Below are 25,497 nucleotides of genomic sequence, written 5' to 3'. Positions count from 1 at the left end.
CGTGAAATCAAATATCATGGCAGCTTGGATAGAAAATATTTTCTATCAGAAACGAATGTTTGATCTTGGAAGTAGTATTGAGTTTCGAGATATTTCATACAATGGTCAAATGCTTAGGAATAGAAATACAGACATCTGTATAATAAAACAAATATTAATCCATTATGTTCAACTATTTAAGAATTTTCATTATAATGTTTCTTTGTGGTTGTTTCTATCTTTATAACATATTATAAATAAAAAGTAGTTAAGTTAACAAGTATTCAATCCGTAAATAGTATAAAACAAAATCGCTTTTCAGTTTGCGTCTGTTAGTTTAAATGCGAAATTCACAATAATAATAATGTCCTCCAGACCGATTTCGGCCACGGCGGTCAATCTCAAGAGAGATTAGCCAACTGCGCAGGAGATATTATAGTGCACAAGTGTGTGCGCAAACACAGGTGCACTCTCTCTTCCCTTACTCACATAATCTGATGGGACGGCAATTCGACACGACCGAAAAGAGTTCAGGCGCAGGACCAACGTTTTTACGTGCTTTCCGAGGCACGGGAGTGTACACACTTCCAACTTCCAGACTCCGGGATGCTACTGAGAATTTTCTGACAGAAAAACCCAATAATTTTTTATTGACCCGACCTGGGAATTGAACCCAGGACCTCCGGGCCTGCGGCTTTACATCAAGTCACTAGACCAACGAGACAGTCAATTTCCACAACAACGTATACAGCGTTGTTGTGCATATTCGCTGCTCAATCATGCTCGAACGACTCGACATATTCTAATAAAATTGGGCATGGAAATCGATTATGATGTGTATAGAGTACAGTATTTTAATTATCAATGTTATATATTAGTAATACGAAATACGTAAGTGATATAAAAATCAGAGCATCAAAATGAATATATGTGAAAACTTTTAATTGAAAAACCAAACAATGCGTGAAAATTTGTTTTGTAGTAGGTATACGTTTTTTAAATAAATGTTTATTTAAGAATATAATTGAATTATATATTTTTGTTTTTAACAATGAAAAACAATCGCTGGTTAGCCTTTTAATACGTACAATATGGTACATATATTTTTTAAATACTTAATAATTAAATTTGTTCTATAAATGTTCTGAATCCATTACGAATGCTTTGAACTAGATATATTAAACTAAAAAGTAGTAATTTAAGTGTAACAATGTACTATTATTTAATTAAATACGACTAAGTATTATGACGACGAATAAACATTACTCAAAATAGGAAAAAAATAAACTCTTATTTTCATTTTTTATTATTAAAACCAAATCTCAATAGTTACCAAACAAAAAATATGAGTAAATCGATATTAATAAATTAAAAAAATGTTTATCGAACTGTGTATACTGTTAGGCTAACTAGCGATTGTACTTTTATTATTAGGTCCTTACATATGAAATTGGCGTTTTGTACGGGAGGAATATAAAGTCTTTTTTTTTGTAAAATATATTTAATTAATCAAAGTATGCACCGTTGTTATCTATGCACTTTTGCCATCTCATAGGTAGTTGATTGATTGATCCCTTTACTAAAAAACCATGGGCGCGAGAATCAATAAACTCTTTGAAGGCAGTTTGGACTGCCGCTTCGGAGTTGAATTTTTTTCCTTGTAAGAATTTGTCCAAATTCCAGGAAAAAATGGTAATCTATCGGAGCAAGGTCTGGGGAGTACTGTGGATGTCGCAGACATTCCAATTGTAGCTTATCTAACTTAGTGGTTGTTTGTTCTGCAGTGTGTGGTCTTGCGTTGTCGTGAAGCAGCAGTGGCCTAGAGCGATTAACCAATCTCGGTTGTTTAGCAGCTAGTTCTTCCTTCATGGTTTGCAGTTGCTGACAATAGATATCTGCCGTAATCGTTTGGCCAGATTTTAGAAAGCTGTAGTGAACGACACCGGTTCTAGTCCACCAAACACTCACAAGTAACTTTTTTTGAGTCAATTTTCGTTTAGGGCAGGATTTGGCTGGGTCTCCAGGGTTCAGCCATTGCGACGAACGTTTCCGATTATCGTACACTATCCACTTTTCATCACAAGTAATGATTCGGTTTAAAAACCCTTCATTATTGTGTCATTTGAGCAAAGTAACACAGCAGTCGACGCGTGTTTGCAATTTCGATTCAGTCAATTCATGAGGTTCAACTCAACGATGGGTTCGTTTAAGTTTTTTTACTTTCCCGATTTGCTTCAAGTGGATTAAACAGTTTTATCACTCACCCCGAAGCCTGCACCTATCTCTAAAGTGCTTTGTGATGGATTCGCTTCCACAATAGCCTTTAATTCTTTATTTTCCACTTTGGTCTCCGGCCGTCCACGGAGTTGGTTCTAAAGGTCGAAATTTCCAGAACGAAAATGTTGAAACTAAAAGCGTACTGTGCTTTCTTTTGCGACACCAGCGCCGTACACGTCATCAATCCTTCGAGCTGTTTTTGCAGCACTGGTGCCACGGTAGAACTCGTAGTCGTAAATATACCGTACTCGTAAATATATTTCATGTTTTCCATTGTGCGGTAATAAGCGACGCTAAAGAAAAAATAATGAGGAAAAACAAAGGAATGATTGTTTTCAAAATTCAAATGTACCAGCTAAATGAATTTATAAATTTGAATTTGGAATTCTTAACCAAAGAGAAGATATTTCAGATCAAAGTGGTCGGTCGGTACGACAAAACGCTAATTTCATATTATTTTACAATTTACAAAATTATACAATTTAATGATATTTCATCATGTAGTGTGGACTTACGTTCACGGAAATCTCAGTGTTTTTAAAAATACACGAAATGTTTTAAAACAGAACTCCATTATCGATCAAACGTAAAATACTAGAGTCGCTTTTGAGAGCTAATGGAATTCGTTCTGGTTTTTTGGAACAAATAGAATACGGGATTACTTAGCCGCTCACAGCATTCTGAATCCATTAGAATATTTACGAAAACACTATTAATGCATGTATAAAATCTAATTTTCATAATCCAATGTTTATTACAAGACTATGTAAAATATATTTGAAAGAATATAAACAATGGAAATAAATATGCGATATATATATCTTTAGCGTTTATATGACTCTTGATTTATACTTCTATACTAATATTATAAGGAGATAAGATTTGATTTTTTATATGGTTATTCGTAATGGATAAGTCCAACTACTACTTAACAGATTTTAAAAATTTCTTCAGCAAGCTTCATTATCAGCGAGTAACATAGGATGATCTACGAAAATTACAATAATGTAATCCAATGTATTAAAATTTTCCTATAAAATATCTGCTAAGATAGATAATCGTTCAACCTGGACAAATTCGGAGCGAGCCGCTAGTAATATACTAAAAAAATCTTACATGAAATGCGAAAAGAGGTATCTCTATTATTTATAATTGTCCTGTATCAAAAAAAAAAATTAACGACGTTTATCGGCTTTAATCTTTTGATTAATTGTCAATATTGTAGTTTATTTTCGCTTTTATTCGTTAGTTTTTTTTTAATTAACGTAAAGTAATTAATGCAAAAGAACACTACTTTGACTTTTTATTTATTTTATTATTTATAAATACATCATATTTTTTATTTTGTTAAAAAATGAAGTTGAAATAAGTAAGCTTTAGATCTAAATTTAGTATCTCTTACATACATAAATTAAACTCATGAAAACTGAGCGGTACCATATTTGAACGCGCAATCTTTGGTTAGAATCTACACGTTTTTTTTACTATAAAGAATTCCGAACCCGATATGGTCCATATTGGGTTTCGGAATTCTTATTTATACTTTGTGTATTTTACATTGATATGAAATACAAGCGCCGCTTACAGATAATTGAATAAGAACGTATTAAAATGCATTGTAACGTAACGTTAAGCGCTGTGACAATGATTTCGTGACTCAGCATCATAATGTGATCAGAGCATTTAGGGATTATGGCGCATGTGACTTTTTAACAACGCTGAATTTTATTTTCTGTTTATTACAATTCGATTTAGTATTCAATAACAGTTGCTTTGTTGTTGCGTAGATGTGGTGCTGGAGACGAATGCTAAGAGTTTCGTGGGCCGAATTTCGCACCAATATAAGAGAGGAGCTCTTCAAGAACTCGGCATCAAACAGCATCTTTCGGCGCTGGTTCGAAAGCGCATTCTAACATTTTTTGGACACGTCTCTCGGCAAGCAAATGACTCCATAGAGCGCCTTGTTATTCAAAGCAACGTGGATGTCACCAGACTTGGAAGGACGCCCATGCGATGGACTGACCAAATAAAAACTGTTGACGGTCCTTTGCGTGAATGCACCAGGCTCACCACTAATAGGGACATATGGCGAAGGCTTGTGCGGCGAATAACATCTGCACCGGATTCATAATACTTCATGGCGACCACGACCGCTCTGACAAGAGTGTCACATAAAATATATATATGTGTTTTATTACCGAAACAGGCTTTTGACATATTATATTTTGCATTATGTTATTTAGTTTTTATAAAATTGGTCGACGGACTGGCAAATGAGTCACCATATGGTAAGTGGCCGCTGTAAGAAATATATACCATTCATTCTATCTCCGATGCGCAACAAATCTTCGGAAATAATATGTTATCTCCCTCATACCTGTACTAGCTCACTTACCCTTTAAACTTGAACACAACAATAACAAGGAATATACACAAATGAGCTTGCACAACGCCGTACCACCAAATAATTATACTATGATTTTGTATGAGTATTATTTAATTTATCTTACACATTAAAATATAAAATATAAATACAAGAAACATGTAAAAAATAATATACTACATAGAAATTAAAAAAAGACACTATTGTGTTCAGTCTACTTCTATCAAGATGTTTTATTTCAATTAGCAAGAGCACAAAAGCTCGCACACAAGCATACTGATATCTAAACTTAATTATCTAAATAATGCATAGTTAAGATACACACGGTACTAAGTACAATACTTTTATACATCTTTTTAAGATATTTTTTTTCTTATTTGTGACAACGTTATTGAAAATATAAACAACTATAGGTCATAACATCTGTGTTTTGTTACCGTGAATCATAGTGGGACGAAAACGTCTGTCCATAAAAACCGAAATAGAATGGAAACGGTAACGTTTCGGTGATTTTATTTCGAATTCACTAACCGTTTGTAATTTAATAGCGAGTTTTGATTTTGTCATCGTCGAAATATTTTGGGACAGAATTTTTAGATGGAATTTTAATCGAAATTGATGGTTTATTAAAATAATAAACCATCAAATTTTTTGATTTATACGTGCACGTTTAAGAGACTTGCAATGTATTTTATTTGAAATTAACTTCTATGAACATTATTTAACGGTCGTTTGACACGAATGTGATGATTTATCACAGAAAGTATATTGTTTTTCATTTGAAACATTTAATGGCGCTCTTAGGAGGTAAGATTGATTTGTATGCCGTGAAGATAGACGGCATAACACTCTTTTATGCCGCCATGCCTTCTCTCTGCCGCCGCAGGAGCAGAGAGTTATATATACTTCGTTGCAATGAATGTATTATAATTAGAAGTAATAAAAGATTTTTATGTATTTATTAGTATTATAAATAATTATATAAATAGCTATCAATTTTGATATAACCGCCAGGCTTTCAGTAACGGCCAGCTACGATTTTATGTAATTTTAACCATTTAAAAGTGTAGCGTCTCTTAATTTATTGTGTATGAAATCATTTTTAAACATAAACTAACTTTCAGATCTAAGTAACAGCTTCCATTTTTTTACCACCACAAAGGAATTTAGTTCAACGGTCTGTGGAATGGAATATAAGCTACACAAACAAACTGATAGAAGATGGCGATAAATCTTAAACCATAGCTTATAAATATACGTGGCATAGTTATGCAGCCAAGTTATGAAGCGGTGAAATTTGTACTTTAACTCATTGAATTTATAGTTCATAGTTGAATATGGATGAACAGGGTTTTGTCAAAGTTCAAAAGAAAATTATAATCCATATATATTGTGAATTTAAATATAAATTTAAATATAAACATGTTTCGTTGTTTTGAACATAAATCTTGTGTTTATCTGTTTCTAGTGATTTACACATATGCATTATATCGGGTTCACACGCTTCAATATTAATTGACCGACATTTTGTATTGTTTTGACAGTTCAATTAAAATTGAACCAATGGTAGTTGAGATAGCGGAATGTGAAAAATCAATCATCCAATTATGTAACATCATTGATTTTTTTATCAACCTCTAAGATCTAAGAACTATATATAAGTATAGAATAACTCCATAACAGCAGTTGATACAAGTAAGTCAGATTAAGTAAGTTTGTTTTGTTACTGTTTAAGTCTGTTAAGTTATATTGTCCGTATTTTAGAAAGTACTTTGGTTTAGTTTAATTGCGTCGTTACTCTGGTTTCCAATAGGTGGCTGCACGTTCCTAGTATGAAATCCAGGTCAGCCCAATAAAAATTAATTACATAAATTTCTATAGAGAAATGCTCACTTGCAGTTTGAAGTCTCTGAAAGATTATGAATCAGTTCATCCTGCGCTTGATCTCTGGTCCAATTGCTAACCTATTATATACCGGATTATGAGAGCAATGGAAAAAATAATGCACTTGATTTGGAATATACTTTTGCACTATAATATATCTTGGATAGCTAGATATAGTAACTTAATATTGACCACAGTGGTCCAAATTCGATGAGGATTTAGACTTATCACTGACCACCATGAAAGATGTTTTCAATAAAACACATCGTTTTTTCTTCCTGGCGTTACTCTCAAAATATAGTACAGAGTATATAAACTAAATTTATTATATGTAAATTCAACTTTAATATTGAAACTACCATTAAATGTATTATATAGGTCATTACATATTCTACTGCCAATCAGCAATATTTAGTATTATTTTTTTCCGGTTTGAAGTGTGAGTAAGTTAGTGTAATAATATGCAGAAGGGATATAATATCTTAGTTCCCAAGGTTGGTGGCGATTGACGATATTGAAGGTCTAGTTCATATTTCTTAAAATCTTTTCCTAATGTCTATCTGATCAATTGCTATCTGGTCGCTAATTTTTCAGCCAGCCAAGTCATTTAAATAAAAAAAAAAAAACCAATAAGTTTTTCAATTCCGAATATAAACGTATATCTAGATGGTTACTTTATATTTTACATAAAACAAATTAAGTCGTGCATTAAAATTCTCCGCACAGTTTGTCACAGTATAAATATGAAGCACAATTTAAAATAATACGAACGAAAAAGTTGACCGAAATTTATTTTCGAGTGAACGAAGTAATAGCAGTTGTTTATCCCCAGGCTCATGATTGCAGTTGCTGCGAGGGAAAATGTTTTTGACCTGACATTTACTGATATTATAAAAAGAGATTAAGTTTTTATTTATCCAATATTTTTTTTCGACTGGCAACATTATATATATATATATATATATATATATATATAAAATATTGCACGTAGGTATAATCATCAATTTTATTTTAATTGACGATATTTCAAAATCAAAATCTTACGTTATATTTTTTAACATGTTATGTTTAAATTATTTCTGCAATTGAAGCTAAATGTGTCAATTTAAATATACTTTTGAAGTATGATATTAAATCATTTATAATTTGGGTACCCAAATTGCCAGCCAATATTGGCTATTTATCGGTACCTAATTATGCCAATAACCACTTCGTAAAGAACTCTGCGCACATATTCATGTTCGCAAAACAAATATTCATGTTTTAACATTTAAAAAACAAATAAAATAATCATTATTATTATAAATCTAAATCATAAATTATATATTTATATAATAGACGTTTAAGTATTCACCAAAAAAAATAATACTAATTTTAATATTTTATTACTATATGTGAATAATCTTTAACTAGTATTTTAAGAGCGTTTTTGAATTCCATATAAACCGAAGTTAAAGTATAATTTTTACTAACGTAAATTTCGTATTGATGTATATATAACATATATATTTATATATACATATAACAAAAATAACATATATATATATATATATGTTATTTTTGTTAACGCTTACTGAAAATAATAGTTCTAACATCATTGGATTACCTAGTCTATATCTAGAGGTAAATATATATATTCATTTCAAAAGAACTATGAATGTTTTATTTGAGTACTAAAGAAAACCAAAATTATATAATTATATTTACTATTATACATAGCTAAGAGAAAGCAAGGCATTATGTACATATCTATATTATATCTAAAGGTTTGATATATTTTTTTAAATATTGAGTATCGTCCAAAGGACTTACTTGAATTTGATAAACACTTATAACTTCACGTCAAAGAAAATAACTATAAGTTGTTACGTATATTAATTCATAAATTAACCATAGAATTCCAGTTTCCTTATTTAAAGGATCTTAGTTCACCGTAAACATGCTAATGAGTTTCGTTACGCGTACGTGTCATTAGAGAATTAAATTATAGCTCGTATGTATTTGATTTTAAAGGTTACATTACTAAGAAGTGAAAAATCTACAAGATTTACAGAGCAGTATTTGGTTTATAATTTTGCGAGCGTGAAGTCTATTTTAGTATGACAATTTATTCAGGCATAGCCTCGTATCGGCTGTTATATTATTCTGTATATAATACAAATATATTATATACTTAAAAACATGTCTTGTCTAATATCCAACACAAATTGACGCATTCTTACGACGCAAATCCGCGTAACATTTATTTTGCTGACTGGCACTTACGCATACTTGTGTACTTGATATGTAATGAATTAAAATATATCATATAATAAAGTTGCTATTTAGATTCTTAAAATTAGATGCTCCATTTTGGTAAAGTAAAGTATATTTTACCTAATTGCTGGGTTACTGTAAGAGTAACTTTTAAATATTATTTACACTTGCAGGATTTTTTGAAACTTTTTGAACTAACTCGTACTTATGTATAAAATAATAATAAATAAATAATGAGACAGTTTTTTTAATTGTATTAAATTTAATTACAAAAAAATAAATAATAATGACTTAAATCTAGATTACAAAATATTCAGCTGGGGAGCCCTTTTTAATTTATTAATTTAACCATTTGATATTGTAAGTATTTAAAATAACAGTAGGTAAATTACTATACACGAATGTAACGCATTGTTCGACAGGCTCAGTTACAGCTGAGCGAGCAACACATTACAAAGGCTGGTCTTGCGCCCAACAACCAGCAGTAATGCGATTAAACACGCCAGGGGACTGCGATAATCGTCACGAAGAATTCTCTAACTTTATTTAAATATGTACTAGTCACATAATATAAGTAATATTTTATAAATATATTTATGTTAGTATATAAAACTTTTATTATACAATTTATATACGAACATTAGACTTATTGTTAATGTATTTTTACAAACCAATATTTGCCTTTTGATAATTTTTTTTTTTGAAATACGTATTAATTTATTTCTAACCAAAAGCTTGTATATAAATTTTCATGCTTCTAACTTTGAAAATTACGGATTTTCATACAACCGTGTATCCCTTATTTTACCCCTTTAAGGATGGAATTTCCAAAAACCCTTTCTTAGTGGCTGTTTACATCATAAAATGCATCAACTATCAGAATTTCAAGTTTCTAACCCTTGTGGTTTGGGCTCTGCGTTGATAAATTAGTCAGGACAAGTCATTATATATACATATATGTAGATAGGATAGATTAAGACAAAATTTATAAAGTATAATAAATAAACTATTTATAATTGAAATATATATTTATTTATTTATACAAATTATAGTCCATTCTCTGATATATTTTACAATAAATCTAATGTAAAGTGTAACTTAATGTATAAATACTATTGCTCAGGTTTACTATTTGGACATCGCATAGGACGTCTCATAGGAGGTTATTTGCTATAGTCACCACGCTTGGCAGGCGGTCGGCGACCGCATTGGCTGGAAATCTTTCGCTGATACCGCTGCAACCCGTTATCAGGATTTGCATTTTCGGATTCCAGCATTTGTGTGGTTATACCGCCACGATTTCGGTCGCGAGAGCCTCATTCGTTAATCAGCAGGACGCACCACGGGCAGGTGAGGTTGACAGTAGGGAACCTAAGGTCGTTGTCGACTCCCCTTCGATCCCTTACTGACGATTTGACTGAAGGTGGCAGGTACGGGATGGATGCGACCTGCCCAAGATCGGGATGGTTGGCGTTGTATGGCGGAAGGCTTACGTCCAGCAGTGGATGGCAAAAGGTAAAAGGTATATTATACTTTGGCGTAGACGCACACCTTACTCTCGAAATCTGGAAAAGCGGCTTTCCACTTGCTCTTACTTATTCCGGTCTGCTATTAAGAATATCTTAACAGAAATAAATAACACTCGTATTTGGATTTGAATCCAGGACTTTGAGATTTGCGACGGCAATGGTACTTTATAAATTATCCTATAGACAAACAAGGCAGCTGGTATATAGCGCAAGGTAAACACAAAAGCATTTAAGCGAACGATATGGGTACAAAGGCCCGCCTTGCTTTCAAACGACGATAGTAATATGATTACTCACGCAAGGAAATTAACTATCGTTGGTTTTAAGTCTATTCTATGATATCCTGTCAGAATTATAAAGCGTTCTTAATAGAAACGCTGGAAGTTAACATAATAATATATATTTTTCTATAAATTAACAAAAAAAAAGAAAAAAAGGCAATTCACAAAAATTTGCCTATATGCGAAATAATTAAACTTTACAATAACATATTTTTTAATTTTTAGTAAAATAATATCATCATAATATCATGAAAACAGTTGAAATTAATTAAAATATTTATCTACTTATCAAAGCTGTACGATTACTCTGATTTTTAAAAATTAAAAACGGCTAGATAAACAACTCATACGACGGTTAAACATTAGTCAACATTAATACGATTAAACACGAATTCATCGCGAATTGTTCGGTTATTTTCAGCTTTCAACCATACTAGAATAAAGCAAAATGACGCAAAAGAAAGAAATTTATACACAATAAAAAAGTATCATAAAGAACAATCTCGACGAATTCAAAAGCATTCTACCGCAAAACAGCAGTACTTAGTTTTGTTGTATTCCGGTTTGAAGGATGACTCATCCTTCATTCAATTCAGTTATGTCCCTTGTGGGATATAACATCTTAGTTCCCAATGTTGGTGGCGCATTGACGATGTGGGCGAGGGTTAACAGTTCTTACAATGCCAATGTCTATGGGCGTTGGTGCCTTTAGTTGGCCTATATGTCGTCCGTCTTCCTGTACTATAAAAAAACTATTAAACTTAAAATTAAACTTGAATAAACTCCTAGACGAGTTAATGTTAATTTTATTAAATCGAATAGACAACATGAAGCGAACGCTATGCCCGTTCTCCGATAATACACTAATTTATTTATTACCGTTTGGGCTATTCACTGAAAGACTATACTTCCATTAACATAATTATATATTATGTTTCCATAAAAATACTTTGGAAAATTCGATATTGCTATGGAATTATGTTATGTTGTAAAATTTATGACGTAAATCGTAACTTCCTAATTTAAAAAGGTAAAGCAAGTTTTTTTTCAAGATTATTTCAAGTCTTAACTGCTCAACAAATCGTCATGATGCATACACTTTTTCAGGGATATAAAAAAGACATAGGGTACCGAACATCTCACCTCACGCGAGAGTGAAGTCGCGGGCGGAAACTAATAGTAAATAAACTCAGCTAGTGAAAGTGGCAACACTTGGTTGAGGGCTTATCTCCTCTTAGGGATATAAAGAATTTTAAAACAGTATGTACCACCAAAATATTTTATTTGAACTGCTTTGCTGTAAAAAAGTTTTTATTTTGTAATATTACCAGTATTTCCCTTATCTCTGATATTTATTAATCCGCATAAATTTCGTTTAGTGTTTGATATACAATATAATACAAACTGGCTTTGATATACAATTGTAAGATTAAATAAATACTATGTCGGAAACATATCACCCGTGTGAAACCGAGACGAGACACTTGTCTTAAAAATAAATATTATATCAGACAGAGAGAAGACATTAAATTATTTAAAATCGTGTGGGTTGAATCAACTCGGGGACATAATTTTACGCCGCTTTTACAGCTCATATTATTTCCTAAATGGGTCCATAAAGCCCAGTGTCCATGTTCGCCTCTAATCTTTGAACCTCACCTTTGATATTATTTCGTTAAAATTTACGATGCGGCATATTTCTCATTTAAAAAAAAAGTTTTATCTGAACATGTTGCCTTGGCATGTACTGAGCATAACGTTTATTAATTAAGAGACACTTAATTTGAAATTATTAGATACTTTTGAAGTTTTCAATTATAATGTAAAACAGCATTAATTATATATTATTATCGTTCTAGTTAAAATCAATAATCTCACATACATTTGAACAATGCTTGATTATTTATCAATACATTAATATAATAAGGTGAGATTCAGTTCAGGATTTGAAAATCGAAATCAGAACGACTGAAAACAAAATCAATATTTACTTAAATTTACTCTAAGTAAATTTGACTAATAAGCACTTTTATATCGTCATATTTGAATTTAAAGTAAAATCTTGTAAAGCTATCGGTCCTGCGTCGTACTTACTGATCGTCGCGGACTATCGTCCTCCAGTCCCATCAGATTGTGGGAGTGAGAGAATATATAATGCACCTGGGTTTGCGCACTAATTTATGCATAGCTCCTGTCCTAGTCGACTATAATATTATATATATATATATATATATATATATATATATATATATATATATATATATATATATATATATATAATACTATAGTATATGTAGTTGGCTAGTCCTTGAGATTTTTAGTCTTTATTCTAAATCCAAGGTCGTTTATGTTAGTGGAATTAGGTTATGTTATATAAATAAACATAATTTTACTACTGATTCACTTTATAGTAACGGAAATAGTTCCCTTCCGGCGTCGAGAACGTATCGTCCCAAAAATAATACATCGATATTTCATAATTTATCTCCTAATTACTAACATTCTGTATCGTCCGGTTTATATTTATGTTATATAAAGTTAACACTTTTTCTTATATTATGATTTACTGTTATATGTAGAATAGAATACATGAGGTAAAAGGGCTAGATAACGAAATGGTCATTGTCGTCATATGTGGCACGAGAAAAGTACAATTGCAGGATAGCGTACCTAATTCAATGGTCGCAATTTCAAGGCACACGACAAACTCCATATTTGTACCGACATCAGCGAAGCGGTACATTAAATATAATACTAATAAATATTTCAATAAAAAAGAATATCGCGAAACAGTACAGTAGTTTGTATATATATTAACTAGGATAATATAAGCTAGCCACGCTAAATTTAGTCATTATTGGCAGCGCAAAAACAGTTGTTAGGAACAGAATCTCAGTCAGTAGTGTATATTAAAGCTAGACGCAAATATTTGGTAATAATGTGAGGCTAAACGTAAACATTGGATTAATAACATAATTTGTATGTACGATTATATTCAGTTATTATGCTATATAATGCTATTAACTAAATATTTGTACTGCTACTTAAAGCACATATTTCTTCGACTTTAATCGATTGAAGATACCCTAGTTGTTACTACTCATTTAAAAAAAAACTAAACTGAAATGAAATAGAAATATATGCTTGTTTACTTGTCAAAGACTGATTAATATATGTATGGAAGAAAACCGAAAATTAATTGTAGGCGATGGTTAACATTTCTTACAATGCCTATGTCTATGGGCGTTGGTGATCACTTACCACCAGGTGGCCCATATGGTCATCCGACTTCCGATTCTATGAAAAAAAGAATTACATATACTATAGTTAATTATCAACCTTTTCTACGAAGAAGTATAAATTTTACCACGTGTTCACGTATTAGCACTTTATTTAAGCCTTATGTGAATATGAAGAAGCACATCTCTATTCCGTTTACCATTCACTCATGGTTCACATGTATTTATCTATGGTAAATAATATGTTTACGAAACTATCTAATAATTTATATTTTGTGTAAATGATTTGATAAATAAGTTTTTATAGTTATAGAAAATTGCTATTATAAGTATATTAAAATATACGTCCTTTTATTTATCAGAAACACATAAACGTACGAGAGTCACAAAGAAGAGTCGTAGTTATAGACCGTGATTGCGTCCTGTTTTGTATAACGAGGTCTCCCGCATTCAGAAACTGAAGAGCCCTTATGTCTGTACGGCCCAAAGAGCAGAGTTAATAAGATTATCATGTAGGAACGTCGCTAAAAATAAAACAAATGGTCTTGGTAAGTTGCCCGTACTTAGTTTAGCAATTTTGTTTTTTAACCGGACTTGGTATAGTATCAGTCTTGGATACAAATTAAACAATCATTCATATTTATATATTATTATGTATATCATATGTTAATTAATGTTTTTGTTAGGTTTTTGAAGATGTATTATTTTACTGTTATTTTACTGTTATCAGATTTATATACTGTTATCAGATTTATTTGAAACTGTTCCTTTTTTTTTAAAGAAAAAAAATTATTTTAAGCTAAAAAAAGTAATTCTAAAAATAATTATAAACTACTTAATGGTAAGCTGTGGGATGATGGTAATTGAAGCAAATATTGTAAATAAAGAATATAATAAAAGTAGTGCAATTCTATCAAAAGTCACTTCAATACTCACCCACCATAAGACAATTGAAAGATTGACAATAGACTTTTTGAATATATTTTTTTTTTATAGAATAGCAAGGTGGACGAGCATATGGGCCACCTGATGGTAAGTGGTCACCAAACGCCCTTAGACATTGGCATTGTAAGAAATGTCAACCATCGCTTATAGCCAATGCGCCACCAACCTTGGGAACTAAGATTTTATGTCCCTTGTGCCTGTAATTACACTGGCTCACTCACCCTTCAAACCGGAACACAAAAATATCAAGTATTGCTGTTTTGCGGTAGAATATCTGATGAGTGGGTGGTACCTACCCAGACGAGCTTGCACAAAGCCCTACCACCAGTACAGTACTAGTAATATACTATTTTAATGCATGTATTCTTGAAATGTTATAATAATTTATTTACTTACTGATATTTCACGACCATTTTCTGCGGTGAGTTTTGAGGATGTTCTTACTTAGTCGCCCTACTGTACTAAATACTTAATAGTTGTGTTCCGATTTGAAAGTAGATCGGCTGTCAACATTTTACGGGTGAGTAATGAAGTGAGTTCTTACAGAATAACACTGCCGCTGTTTTGCCGTAGAATATCTTAGTAATGGGTGGTACCTACCCAATCGAATTTGCACAAAGCCCTACCAACAAGTATACAATAGTAATTTACTCCTAAGATTTTCTTAATTTACTTTACTTGTCAGCTAAGCGGCTAACTATACTATCCACTAAATAAGATTATAAATAGTATAATTATACCTTCAATAACGAAATGTAAGTGTCTTACTTCTGGGAAAAGCCTTGTAATATATTCCGCCCTACTGCTGCACTGCAGATATACATACATACGAGTATATACGAGAATATATCATAGAATTTTCTCCATAATGTTCAGGTTTCCTTACAAAGTTTTCCTATACCAACGCGTATGTTATAAACATAAATTTAACACGTGAATGCACAGATTCTAACTCGAGATCTTCAGTTAAGATGCGTCTTAAGTCCACTGGACTGTAAAACGTCATATTAAATCATAATGAAATTATACTTTTTAAGTTCATTCAAATAGGCTATCAAGCACTTTTAAATCGTCATTATTATTTATTACTTACTATTATGTACTTATTTATTATAATATAGATAGATCGACGGGCAGATGGACCACCTGAAAGTAAATGGTCAACATCGTACATAAACATTAGCGTCGTAAGAAATGTTAACCAACCTTGAGAACTAGGATGTTATATCCCTTGTGCTTGTAGTTAAACTGTCTCACTCATCGGAACATAACAATACTAAGTATTGCTGTTTGGTGGCAGAATATGTGATGAGTGGGTGGTACCTACCCAGAAAACAAGTAAAAGTATATAGGATTTAATTAAATATAGACCTGTTACCATTTTGGAATTTAGTTAGAGAAGATCCGACAGGTAGTCATATTTATATAAAGTTATGAACATTTTGGCGCTTACTGCATTTTCATTCCGCGGACAACCATTTTCTTTCGCATGTCATCCATACTTGAAACATATACTTGTTTCTTAACTCAGTCGCTGCGGCGCTATTTATACGAGTGAACTACGGAAAAAATTACAGCACTTTGTGTTTATTATCTTATTATAGTTAGAAGAATTATACCATATTTTTCAGAATAATTAAATGCTATACTGCCGGTATTTGCTGATAGAAAAGCAAAAAAATAAGGTCACGTTGCGAGAGAGGCGTGTAATGGACACGCGAATGAAATCTGAAATTTTGCTAGCTTTAGGCGCATTCAGCGCATACTAAATCCACGCTTTTTACTTTATGATAATATTGTAGTAACGACCTCGTTAGTTTTATAAAAAGCTTATATGCTTTATAATATTTCAATATCCTGGATTTAAAATCCATTAAAGTAGAATTGGCACCTAGATAAATCCTAAAATATGCGCTTATAAACAACCAAAAAAAAAAAACTCAGCTTATATGTTAAAATAGACAAGGTTTACAATGGTATGGTATCAGTATTTAGAAATTAAAGGGATTTAAAGACATTTCGTTCATAACTACCTTTCCACTGCAATAAATAACTATTTCTCTCTAAGCAATGTTCTAACATAGTTAATTAAAACAAATATACTTTTTGCGTTGTTACTTGTTGCAACTAATATTTGAGTTACCTTCAAGATAGTGAGAACCTTCTCGACGTCTAATATTTGTTCAATGATAATACTAAGTGTATATATGTTTATGATGTAAAGTGTAATTTATGCTTAGTTACTAAGAATATTATACCTTCACGATGTTACAGTATTTGTTTAATACATCTGTTTGTAATTTCATGGTGGAATTTTAATTGTTAATCTAGGTTCATACTTTCATTTGATTTTGTCATTTGTTAAAATTTCAAGTTAAATTATTATGTGCATTTGAAGTATTTAGCATATTATTTATTTCCTTGTTGATTTAGTGGCTATTTACACTCTCGGTTAAAAATATCCTTTATTGTTTTTTCAACGTCTCAGTAGCCCAGGGTCACTAAAATCTTTTCAGATTTGCCATGCCATCAGATCATAACAATGAGGCAATAGAGAGTATACTAGAGTTTGCGGACATACTTGTGCACTGTCATATGTGCGCAAATAGTCTCCGTTTAGAATAATCGCAATGACTGTAAAAGGTCAGAACTTAAACAATTTTCAATTTATAAAAACCATTTAAAACAAAATATAAGATGTATACGTGTAGTCCAATCGGGGTTGGTAATACCCACTAAGCCATTATTCAACCGCTATATATTAATATGCTGCGGTTTCAATGCTAATTCAGCCATTGTAATAACAGCTTGTGACAACTTTGATCTCGTGGTTAGCGGATCATTGAGAGTATCAGAAGAGTTTTAAATATTTCTTACACTGCTAGTATATACAAAGTTGCATTTGCGCGCGTGGGTTCTATAATATATTTATTTAATATAGAATAGATAGGCCAACTGATAGTGAGTGGTCGCCATTGCACCACCAACCTTGGACACTATAGCCTATTACACCTACAAGAGGAGTAAACCCAAATAAACAACTTTGTCATCGATATCAATTGACGCGACTATGGATTCACGAAAATGGCGTTTCGATGTCCGCGAATTTGTAATTGGAAAATCGAAAGTCAATAATGGTTATAACTAGTTAAGTGGAATAGTGTATTATAAATAAAGGTAAACTAATCAACAACTGTTTATATTGCGAACAATTAGAAAATCGCATGCAATTTGTAAATATACGGTTTGTTTACCTTTACGTACTCACCTTTACCTTACCTACTGGTACCTTACGTACGTACTGATTGGGATTGGGTATAAGATGTTGTATCCTTTGTGCGTCTAGTTACACTGGCCCTTTAAACCGGAATACATCAGTACTACGTATTGCTGTATGGAAATATTTTCACATTTAATACTCTAATATATGATAACTGCACAAATCACGATCACGTTTGCAAATCCATTTTAGTATATAAATACCATTGTAAAAACTTGTACAATTATATTCAAAAACGACATATTTCTTTTCACCTACCTGTAAAAATATACTTCATATTCACAATAATATAAAATTTAAAATGTAAAATTGCATCAAAATCGGTACCTAAACTTTAAAATAATTTAACAAATTACTGTTTATTAGTGTTACAGAACTCAAGTAGCGCTTAATGAATGTATGGGATTTGTTTGAAATGTATGTTTTAAAGTGTTAATGATTTGAAACGATGATTAATCATTTGAGCGAACTCACAAAGGACTCTCATTTTCTTAGGACTTTATTTTTTTTATTTCGTTATTTTATTCTATATTTAGAAAAAAATGCTTTGACAGTATAGGACAGGAGTACAATTATTTGTGTACATAAAATGAAAAGTTTACTTTTTATTTTATGTACGACGATTATTATTAAGTATTAATATGTAAAACTTGTACAAATAAATCCGTTTTTTTTTTGTTTTTAAATTAGTTTTCTTCAGGTTTTAAAGACATATTAGTCAGCTTTTAACTGTTTTTTTTTATTTCTTTCTACCTTTATTAATTTAAGTTGATGGTATTCTAATTGTAGTGTTTATTTTATAAGTGTAGTTTCATTAAATTCGATTGTTGTAATTGTCTATAGTGGCGTATCACACTGTACTAGTCTACTAGAAGAAACAGGTATTTTTTTGTTGTTAATTTTATAAATATGCCGATGGTGTTTCTTATATCAATAAATAAATAGAATTATAAAAGAAGAAGTAACTCCATGACGAATATCGGCTTAAGGCAATTTACTCGAATTAATCCGTACTTATATTGAATAACATTTGTATAACTTTAAAATTACATAAAAAAAAATTGTTATGTAATTGGATAAAACATCTGAACAGAAGCCCAACAAAGGTCGTGATTTATATCACAATCACAAGTAACAAAGGCATTACGAGGTTAGATTAAAGATCTTATCTGCTTAGTTCAGCTCAACGAACATCACAGAACCCCTCCTCAAATATTTAATGACGTAATGTTGCGTAAAAGATTAAGGTTCAGGTCCTAAATAGCCGATAAAGCATGAAAGGGTCTCGGTATTCCTAGCGAACTTGGAGAAAAACCGCTTAAGAATTGATCCAATCTCCGAACTAATTAAAATCGAACCAATGAACCGTAACTAACTTATCTGTTTTTGACCAACTTAATGATTTAAAACTGTCGATAAATTAAAATTCTGATCTTGATTATTTTTTTTTATTAAAATCTTGAATTCACTATGCGAAGATTAAATTTCTGGTTGTAAATTACTTTTTAATGATAAGATAAAGCAAGCATACTACTTACTATAAATAATAATCTGTGGATTAAATATATTAGATATCAAATGGTAACAAATAAAATGAACAATGTTTAGAGCATCGTATTAATATTTATACTTAAATAATCTATCAATTATCTTTAGTGATATTTGGGATCTATTTTTGTTTTCGGTAAATTAAGTTTTTTATTCAACCACATTATACATTTATGTTAAATATGCACATTGAATACATTTGTACCAATTAGTCATACTAGCCAGACCCTGCGTCAAACGATCTCTCCAGCCGGGACTACCGATCAATCACAGCGAATATGTTATAACGGACCAAATATCCTTTTTTATTTCCAACTGGGTTTCAAAAACTGGGTTTTGTTTATTTCTGAAAGGTAATTTTAGTAACGACGTCGTATATATTCAGTAAATAATAATAATATAAGTAGGGTCGAAATGAATGTAGGATTTCTACACAATAAAGGTAAAAGTAGGTGATAAAACTTGGTAAAGATATGAAGAATAGATATGCTTTATAGAGTCCATTGTAGTAGTGAAAAATAGAACAAATACTAATATTAGAAGAAGGATTGAATGCATTTTTCATTATAGAAGTAAAAAAAGTAATTTTTCCATTACTGGGCTAATGTCTCCTGGTTTGGAATATATTGCAACACGTTGCGCAAATTCGAATTTGTGGATACGTATTTGGATCTTTCGTCCGATACAGACAAGTGTCTACACGATGTTTCCCTTGAATTAACACATAAAAGTAACGCTTCAGTAGTTTTAAACTCGCAATCTTCTATAACAGGCACAAGGGACATAAAATCTTAATTCCCAAGGTTGATGGCGCATTGGCTATGAAAGCGATGGTGGAACTTTTTTATAATGCCAATATCTAAGGGCATTGGTGACCACTTACCATCAGGTGGCCGTTATGCTCGTCCGCCTTCCTATTCTATAAAAAAAATTACGATTAACTTGTTCTATCAACGGGCCATATTTTCATTTTATTTAATAGAAATTTCCATCTAAAACTAAATACTGCTTAGAATGATAAGAACAATAAAAAATATTTTATCTACTAGTTATCACGCTGAGGTAAATAATGAAATAAAAAATAAAAATAAATGGTATAAAGTACGATTTATAATATAACAGGAGACAAAAGTTAATTTTTAATTTTATTCACAATATGATCATAAGACATAATGAAATACCTTTTCAGGACAGTTATAAAATTCTAATGTCCACTTAACCCCAGGTGGTCTTGCTCACAGTAAAATATTTATCTAATAATGTAATATTATGACTATATTTGTCTAAGATTGTCACAGAATGTTTTTTCAACAGGATTTCATCGAGCCAAAGTCTTTAAAAATATATTCTTTAACGGTTATCTGACTTTTATAAATATAAATACGGCAAACGTTGTTTCGGTTTATAAAATGCTAAATCGTATCACCATTAAAATATACAGTTATTATGGGCCGGAACTTTATATATCTGTTGTTAGTTTGTTTTTAATTTATTATTAAATAAGGGTCTTTAATTTAAGCCAAGATTTAACCTAAGATGATTTTTTTTTGTGCTTCATTTGTCCTTATAATTCAATTTCATTAATCAATAAGAAATATATATATATATGTCGGACGAAAATTGGACACACGAGTATCAATTCAGGTGCGTCGCGGAATAAGCTGTAAACCTCCTGAAAAAGAGAGCAGGCCTTAGCCTAGTGGGATAGTAATAGGGTGCTACTGGTAGATTCATTTAAAACAAGTCTGTTCTGTTCTCTTACAAACTATTGTTAGCCAAAGTCGTAGAAAATACACCTAGCTATAACAGTTGAACCGGTCAACAAAGGGTCATTAAAGGTAAATTTCGTGGTCTAATTTAACATCGGTGCGGTTTGCTGCTGGCATTCAACACAATGCGGCCAAGATATTTCCAAGTATTGATTGCAAGTAGCGTGGCTAAAATAAAGCGATTCTATCCCGTAACTCGGTACATAATTGATATCGCGCTCCGTACCAGCTCATCATTTATTCACCTCGCTCCACTTCGAGAGAATTTTTGGATACCATTTTCTTAGGAGTCGTTGTTTCAATATATTTTGTGTATAGTATTAAATAAAGATGAAGATTTTGTTTATGTCATATTCTACCAGTCCAATTAGAAAAATATTTTTGCGTTAGATAGCCAATTTAGTGGGTATATAACTGGTGGTAGGGTTTTGTGCAAGCTCGTCTGGGTAGATAGAAGATACAAGATAGAAGATTTGAAACTTACTCCACCATGCTGCTCCGATTCGGGTTGGTGGATAGCTAGATTCAATAATGCGATTAAGAGAGTAATATGAAAACGAACGATATTATTTGAAAAGTATTATAAACTACTTCAATGTCCTCCTGAAAGATATCAGTCACGGTAGACTTCCTTAATCCAAATGCGCGAGACATATTACAGTGCTAAAGTATGTATCAAAGATTCTCTCTTTTACTCTCTATTCTCTTGCTGTTATAATGCAATTGAAGATAAATTCGAAACGATTGGAAAGAGTTCTGAAACAAGATTGTTTAAAATGATTTTTGTGGTATGGGAGTATAGAAACTATCAAAACTCCGAGATATTACTGAAAATTTAATGACAGAAGTCACTGGTCCAAATCCTGATTTGAACCCAGGATCTCGAGGTCTGTGGATCTATAAGCTAGACATTAACAATATAGAAAAGTATGATATAAAATATAATAATAAATATAATAAGGCAATCATTGTTAAATATAACTGTTTTTTTTATATAGTATAAGTAGGTGGAGGAGCATATGGGCCACCTGATGGTAAGTGGTCACCAACGCCCATAAAACCATAACCAGTTCATAGCAATAGGTACATTTTTGAAATATAAAAACATTAGGTAAAATAGCTTCATAAACAAGTTCATTTCGCGATAGACGCGGATTAGCGATTTTATCTTTCAGAATTGCTGAGTATTATCCAACAAGGCTCTCTCTGAATGTTTCCTGTCACTGATAAGCACTAAATTCATTTTTAACACTAAAAATATGTGCGCTGAATGCCAAAATATAATATATAATTTTATAGCTGTGTATTTAAATCGTATACACGTACAGTACAACAGAAAACATTCAAATGCAAATAGCGTTACAAACTTAATCAGATTCCATTCATTGCCTCAGCCCTTGCCCTCGGAGATAAGATTACGCGTTTAGTTATATTAGTGTCGTTACAACGCCCGGCAAACTGGTTCTGAGTTAATTGAAAAAAGGTAGCTCACTTTTCATCTACTCTTTTTAAGACCCGATTCAAAGAGTGCTATAAGTTTAAGTCGTATATGTGAGTTTTTGCTGTGACATCGTAGTATTGTTTGAAAAAAAAAACTTGATCGAGAATGTTTATAGCTATGATTAAAGAGTTAAGATCATCAGCTCATTTCTAGTTTTTACATTTTGAAACGATTATATTCAAATATATAGATACAATGATTTTACATTACAGTAACCCTGACCTGATGCATATATATAATATATATACTATATACACGCATATATACATATATATATATGTATATACTATTTAGAGGATTTTTGAGTCACTACTGTATCTAACCTTGGTTTTCCATTAGCTTATTCAACATGAATAAATGAACTGATTTAAATATATAACGTATTGTTACTTTGACATAAGCCGGACTAGTGTCAAAACGTGATATTAGCATATAGCAGGCTCATCTATGAATACATCCATATGAATTATTTGAACAGCACTTGCACTTATTGTACTCTGTGACAATAGAAAGTATAACGCTTTAAACAAAAACAGTAAAAATCACGTGTTGTATTTCTGTAGTGTGGTCTTAGACTTAGATATCTGCTTTGATAATAATAATTAACCAGAGTTACATTTATTTCATCTTTTTAAAAAAAAGTAACGCGTCTCATTATGTTTTTCAAAACATGTAAAACAATAAAAACATTCTTTTTTCACGAATATTAAACATAACCTCAATATAAGAAGCGGTTTACATTATATCAAATTACATTTAACTTTAACAACACAGGTATTAACTACCAGCAGTAGATTATCAATGATGCGGCTTGCTTAAATTCGGTTAAATAATGTTTGATTCTCAATAAAACTGTGAAACGAATAAATTTTGTATACAGCTAAACCTGTTTTTTTTTTTCAAATCAAAATGCTATCGGATTCTCATAGCGTAATTCAATAAAAATATTATTGCCTATGTCATGGTTGTACCGACGGTTTACAACGGAAGCGTACTGCATATTTGGTCATACAAATTCGCGATTTAAATAAATTTGACACCTAATTTGAATGCGGTAAGGCTTGCATTGATTTATAATATACTGATGATATAACAGTTTAATATGCAAAGCGCCATTTGATTGTAATCACTGTTCAGAGTAATGGAAATTAATTCCACTATCATACTTTTATAGACGGTAATATTGATACTAATGTTACGTGATAAAGATTGCTGTTTTAATATTGCTTGGTTGGATATTGTTAGATTACAGTTGAGAACATTTATATGCGGAAATAAATGCGATGCTAAATCATCTGTAAAGTGAGCGCTATACTTGTGCGACGAATTGAGATAACAAAGATATACGAAGTCACGTATCTTAAGGGATTCATCACAGTTGCTCTACGAAGCGTAGCGGAGACAACGACGACGAATTATCTAGAATGCTACCTATACAATGATACGCTGTATGATATTTCACAGACTTAGTCCATGTGTGGTTAACAAATGATTTTACATTTTACATTTGCTTCCAGCAGCTGTTATACTGGAGAATTCTAAAGACCACAACGTATATATAACTTATATACTGTATAACTTATATATGTATTATCGAAAAATCTTAAAAGATATACAATTAGATACTCACATTCAACTATTTTTTTATTGATAATATAACAACTGTCAGGGTTATTTTATAATAACGAATAATTTTCAGTAAAAATTATATTGTCACTATCCACTAGCTACCATTAGTTATATGGGATCAAACCAAATATTTATTCTTTTTTATATTATATTCCGGTTTTAACTACGATCATAGCTTTTTATTTAGTTTTATACATTTCAAATCGAAATATATAAATAATAGCACTTTTGGTTTACAGTTGTTGTTGTACCTTGCGTGATTATTTCCATCCTAATTAGTAATTCCATACGAGATAATTATAAAGTTTATATTTTTTATATTACGGCGATATAATAATAAAATTTATTTAGTTTTCTTGTCACAAAAGATTTAAGATGTGACTATGTTAAGACTATTGAGAAAGGCTGAATTATTAATGAAAGATGAACAGCTTGAATAATCGAGCGAAGCGAACACGATGACGTAGTTTGATTTGTGAAGCACACAAATAAGATAAATATATTAAAATTTTAATAAAGGATTGATAGTGCTGTAAATGTCAGTACCAATTCTTTCCGGACTATTGGTTAATAGTCTGCCAACCTGAATTTGTATGTTTGTTTGTAAGCAATTGACGGTAGCTGCCGCTTCGCTTAATTTGTTATATTGGAACTTAAAATCGCTTAAAACTTTACAAAATTACGAATGAAAGATATATTAATCAAAGCAGTTTATGGTCGTAAAATGATACCTCCTTAAATTTAAGCTCATACCGATAGGTTGGATTTTAAATTGTTTATGAAATTCAAAATCTAAGATTATGTTCAAATTGTTCATTTTAGAAGTCGTAACGTTAACGTGATTTCAATACACAAATCTGTTCAGTACATTTTCTGTTCGCTCCAATTTCCTTGATCGCGTTTCCGTTGATCCATGTCTGCTATCAATTTCAATTTATACGATCGCTTGGAATCATTTCAGTTCACTAATAATATTTATATTATTGACAAGATTTGT

At 31.3% G+C, this 25,497-nt stretch overlaps 1 protein-coding gene across 2 annotated transcripts in view; it reads right to left on the bottom strand.

The window, feature by feature from the left end:
- LOC126768614 (protein qui-1) overlaps positions 1–25,497 on the bottom strand; it is a 110,655-nt gene that overhangs the window by 78,394 nt on the left and 6,764 nt on the right. The gene's annotated exons all lie outside the window — the stretch shown is intronic.

This window comes from Nymphalis io, chromosome 5 (genome assembly GCF_905147045.1).
Source record: "Nymphalis io chromosome 5, ilAglIoxx1.1, whole genome shotgun sequence".
Lineage (NCBI taxonomy): Eukaryota > Metazoa > Arthropoda > Insecta > Lepidoptera > Nymphalidae > Nymphalis > Nymphalis io.
This window is presented reverse-complemented; position numbering and strand designations above follow the sequence as displayed.